This window comes from Cheilinus undulatus, linkage group 3 (assembly GCF_018320785.1).
Source record: "Cheilinus undulatus linkage group 3, ASM1832078v1, whole genome shotgun sequence".
In the NCBI taxonomy this organism is placed as follows: Eukaryota; Metazoa; Chordata; class Actinopteri; order Labriformes; family Labridae; genus Cheilinus; species Cheilinus undulatus.
In genome coordinates, this window is record NC_054867.1 from 22,042,115 (window position 1) to 22,048,131 (window position 6,017).

Below are 6,017 nucleotides of genomic sequence, written 5' to 3' on the forward strand. Positions count from 1 at the left end.
CGGGCCGGTCCACTGACGAAAAGCACAGTGGGGGAGGCAGGAAGCTTGAAGCGCTACAAGCAAACACAGCCTCCCTTTACTCAAATAAACCAGTTCCCCCTGTGGCTGGAGAATGGTACGTCCCTGTCAGACCGCTCATGCACTCTGAAGCAGGAGGAGGGAGTCAGAAAACAAACATAGAAGGAAGAGAAGAGGAGGAGCTGAACTGTTGGGGCTCCACACTTTATAGCCCAAAGAGAGGTTAGGAATGTGGGGCTGGATTTTGAAGCCTCCTCTGCTCCCCCGGGCAGTTTAACCACTAACTGTTTCTCCCATCCGTAGGCAGGCATGCATGACCAGGGGAACCAGTTCTGTTAGCCTCAGGAGATCTACCTGGCTGGATTGAATTTGTCTGAGAGAACAGCTCAAACCACTGCGCTGACAGCAAGGGATTGCCTTGAATGCACTCATTAACAGATGGTTAAAACCCCATTGTACCATCTGACACGCGTACAAATTGCTAATCAACAATAAAGGAGACTGTTCTCCAAATAAACGACAGCAAAGGCAAAGCCATCAAGTTCGGCCAACAGAGGACTCTGTGTAAATCAAAAAGCACATTACAGGCTGAACAAAAACAGTTGATAAAAAATAGCCAGAGGTAATAACTATTACAGTCTATTACTTACATGTGAGCTAATGGCAGTGCAATGCTAATCTTTTTAAATCATACCTCTTAATTTGATCCTAGCAATTGTGTCTGCCGCAGAGAAATCATCTCACAATGTCTTAAAGCATTGGTTCCCAATCCGTGACCCCCCAGGTTGGGCTTTAGATAAGACAAGGATGCATATGCCTTTTTTAGGGTTTTATCATTGAAACAATTAAAATTTATGTTGATTTTGGTGGCAGTATGTCACCGTTTCTTCTCTCTTGGGTCCTGGGGGGGCTCTGCTTTTCTTAAGTAAATGTAGGGGGGGCTGCAAGGAAAGATAACTGGGAAACACTGTCTTAAAGCATGCTGTAAGGAAGAACTGGCACTTTTCTTCAAAATGTTGATTATGCCTCCTCTCTGTAACCTTTCAGACCTGAGGTGTTCCCCAGGGCTACATCCTTGGCCTATTGCTGTTCTTATAGCCATGCTCCTGCAATCAAAATTATTTACCATAAGTCACATAACTAATACTCACATTTAAGGCACTGAAACAATAGCCTACATACATCAATGTCTCAGTTTTAAGAGATCCCATGCTGAAGGTCCCAAATCATTCTCTTTTCTTATCTTATTATGTGGTATTTTATATTTCATTATCTGTACTTTTACTGGCCTTATTTATTTAACTTTGTTGAGCTGAATTTGTCCATCCATCCATTTTCTATACCACTTATCCTGTCGGGGGTCAAGGGGGACTGGAGCCTATCCCAGCTGTCATTGGGTGATAGGCAGGGTACACCCTGGACTAGCGATGGGCTGTTCGTGAACGACCCGCTTCAAAGAGCCAGCTCTTTATGTTAACGAGAAGAGCTGGATCCTGTTTGAGAGCAGTTTTTTATCACTATAAATATCATTTACTTTTATTATTTTTATGTTAGTTGTTTGTGTGTTATGTCATTGATTAGTAGGAATGATATATTCAACATAAACTTCCACAGGCACATCCCACATTAGGGACACAAGCTTGATTGTATGACATTGATGTTTTATATCAAGTGTGTCATATAGTCCAGCCGGTGAGCAGATTTCATTCGGCCCACAAGGTGTTTTGAGGGGGACAGCATATTCTTAAAAAAATAATAGCATGATATCTTCATCAATTCAAAAAAATTGAGCACAGTTAGACTAAAATACTAGCAAAAATATCAATTATAAGTCATGACATTGCTAAATCTGGCAGGTCAGATGAACATAATTGGCACCCGAATGAGGAGCTGTTTGGATCCGAAAGAGCCAGCTCTTCTTGCTGAGCCAAACTAAATGATCCAGACCACTGAAAAGAGCCAAAATCCCCATCACTACCCCGGACAGGGCGCCAGTCAACCACAGGGCTGATATATAGAAATACACAACCAGGCATGCTCACACTTATAACCAGTCACCAATTAACCTAATGAGCATGTCTTTGGTGGTGGGAGGAAGCCGGAGCACCTGGAGAGAACCCATGCATGCACGGGGAGAACATGCAAACTCCACACAGAAAGGCCCTGACCGGGAAGCGAACCAGGGTCCTCCTTGCTGTGAGGCAACAGCGCTGACCCCTGCACCGCTGAGCAGCTCATGTTTAATTTGAGGTTGTTATTTAAAAAAAAACTTTTAAAATAAATTACCTTAAGATTTGAATTAGGTCTGAACAATTTTGGAAAAAAATATCTGATTGGGATTTTTTTTTTTACTTATGTTACAAATACAATATGAATTGTTGTAGTTAAGGGAATGATTATTTTTAAGTCAATCTTATTTTAATTACGAAAAACATTTAACAAAATTATGAAAGTAGGAATGTTTGGAAACTATTTTAAAATGTGAAACTTTAATGTTTGAATAATGTTTAGAGCACAAAATCTCTACTGCAAAATATGTTTTTATTTTAAATGGTATTTTGGCACATTTCAGGTTAAAGAAATTTTGCGCTATCTGTGATTTGAAAATTGCAGTAGAAGTAGGATTTGAAGATACAAAGCTTTTCAGTTAATGCAATCAAGAAAATAACATGGTACAGGCTGATATCGACAGGTATTTGAATGAGTCGTTGCATTTAGTCTAAGATGATTTAGTCATTTTGATTTGTACCTTGATGATATAGCTGAAGATTTTTGTGTTTGTGAGCTTGTTAATGTATCATGATCAAGCATCCTCTCTACGCTGTTTTGTAATAACCTCTCTCTAGAAGCTCCTTCAGGGTTTGACTTGGCCACACTGCAGCTTAGCTCCTCCCAAATTCCTCTGGAGAAACAGAGAAAAATGTGCTTCAGTCAGGCTCAGAGTTTCCACATCGGACCAGAAAGGGTGGGGTTTGTCCTCTGCCCACTTATTAAAAGTCTGAGTGGTAGATCTGGAGGCTGAGGTGAAGGCGGGGGTAATCTCTGCTCGCATTGATCATGCTGAACAGCAGTCAGGGGGTAGTCTAAAGAGATTATCAACAAAGCCCCTGGATCATTTTTTCTCTTTATGCTGGGGTTTGTATATCTCTTTTTTCTCTGCCATCAAAAATCACAAGGCTTCTGAAGTCTCTGAACAGAGACAAGTTTTTTTTAAAGAAATGATGAGCAGAAATCATCGTCTTGATGAACACATATTAGAGTTATAGACAAAGCTGTGATACCTGAGATTAGTTAGAGAGGTGGTGTGATAGTGGCAGTTATTTTTAACTCTAAACTGATGCATTAAAGTGGAAAAAGCATTCAACTCTTTGTTTCCATTAAGTCACCATTTTTCATCCTGCACTAGTGTTGAGCTGGGGACAGTAATAACTCATGGTAGCCAGGGATCAGTAGGTTATATAAGAACAGGATCATTTTAACATCCCCAAATTTGTGGCTATGTATTTACAGTAAATCAAAAAAACACAAAAGAAACCTGAGCTGTTACCGCCATCTTCTCCTCTCCTGCCTGTCTAGTCTAAAAATGGCATCAGTAAACATCAGTACGTAGCTTGACAGTGCAGCTGTGTGTTTCAAGAAAAAACACTCAAACCTATTCTTCAAAGCTGCTCCAGCACCAACACAGCCACCAGAACTCCTGCCAAGGAGTTTGACATTCGTCCAAAGGTCCAAAACTAAACTGTGAAGAGCTCAGATTTCAAACAGAGGGATGAACACAAACGGGAGTTTTTGAGGAAAAGAAATTCACTAAAGATAGAAGTAAAGGAAAACATTGTGGCTCTCCTCACCTATTGTGAAATTATTCTCAGCTGGCACAGCAATTCAACTCTACCCATCTTTGTAAAATAAGACACCATTACTCTCAATGTGTAAGCCATAACATCCTGTAACAATATTGTTCAGCCCTGTAACTTCACAGCTCATGTGTTACAAAGAATGCAGCGGTGATAAAATGTTCACATAAACACACGGTATATTTATGCTCTGCTAACAGTAAAATATTTTTAAACATATTTTCCTTGAATCATATTACAATAGTGGAGCCACCTTATTATATAACATTCACCAAGTGCAGGCTAAAATAAGTGTAGACAGCGGAAGGAAGAGAATGACAAAGTGAGGAGGATAGTTGTGTCTTTAAGGAACAGAGGACAAAGAACACCAGATTTAGACATGTTAGGAGATAATGTGTGCAACAGTTAGCCTCTGTTAGCATACAGCGGTTATGACTTTTGACTGCTGAGAGGGAAACTATAATCAAACAGCAAATACACACAACTATAAGACTTAAGTAAAACAAATTAAACAATCATCATCAAGCAGCTGCACTCAAAGCTGATAGCTACTGACAGAATAGTTTTACTTCAGGCCATGACCACATCCTGTAAAGGATAAGTATCATTGCAGGCCTAAAAAGTCTTCATGAAAAACAGAAAACTGATTCTCTGAGCTGTCAAAAGCAGAACCCCTGTGTTGCTACGCCATCTAGTGGTGAAAACGCATGTCAACGCAGGACCTAAAATGCTTTCTTTTTATCAATGTGGAGGGTTGGAAAGAGTGCAAGAAGTTTTAAAGTTAAAGAACAGTAACTTTAATTAAATGTACTTAAATATAAGTAAGATTTTTATGAATCAACTAAAGGAAAATTAATAGTAATTGATCTAGGCTATAGTTTACTCAAGGGAGTCCGGACTGTAGTCAACTTCGATATCCTGGCATTGATAGTCTTTGAAAAAAATCACATATTAATCACAACATATTTTGGAAATTCGGGATGTAATGAGGAATCCTTGTCTTTTTTGGCTGTGATCTATCATATGGAAGTGCCATCCAAACAAATAGCCACTTTCATGGAGTTTATAGAAAGCTTGGCTTTCCTCTTCTTGCTGTTTTTCTTCTTTCAGTCGTGGATTCTAAACATAATACAGAGCAATACTTCCTCCAAATAAACTTATATTAAAACAAAGTAAAGGTTTTAAAAACAAATCAAAGTACAAGTACACACACATAAAAAAAATCAAAGTAGCGCAGGTAAATGTAATTATTGACTTTCTATCTGTCAATTTAAATACTCATTTAAATGTGCAAAAGTAAACCAACACTTCAAATAGAACATCTACTATGATAATCTGCAAACTACTTCAATTACAATTGAAAGTTTCCCCCAAGTTTGGAGAACTTGCAGAAATTACTTTTTCTGTAATGTGCAGCATGGACAAATCTACTCAAGTAAAAGTAAAAAGTATTCAATTTATAGTTTACTTTAAGTACTGAGGAGTTGTACGTTTAAATGTGATCTCTTCTTACTGGCAAGAACAGCAAGAGAACAGATCTCCAACCAGATTGTTCAGATTAGACATATAGATATCAGCTAACAGATTTAAGAGTCAACGTGGTGGAATATGTGTTTGTCATTTGTAAAGCTGCTGGTATCAAATAAAATTAATGAGGTTTTTATTGGCTAAAGGGCATCAACGTGCTGTTTGCTTGAATTCATATGCTAATACAACACTGTACAATTTGCATATTTATAGATATTTCAGTAGAGTCAGACACTTAAACTGACCTAAAATACCTAACACTTAATAAGCTGTTTAACGTCAATGTTATTCCTGACACAAATGCTGCACTTATATTAAGCTAAGCTAATAGACAGTTGGGCATCAGGCTTACAGTACACTCCTCATTAAAAACATACAGGGCAGACAATTGTAGCAGTAAAAGCAGATTAAGTGCTGTAAATTGTTTTCTCACGTTTATCGGGCTCCATGGTTGTCGCTGGAACCAAATTAGACAATGAAAGTGAACAAACTGTAATGTAGAAATTGAAACAGTTTAGGGTAAAGGTTATACATTTTAAGTTGTAAATTTTGTCGATGGGTGGCAGCAAAGCTCTTCAGAGTGTCGGGGCTGAAAGCCCGCCAAACCAGAAGAAGAGG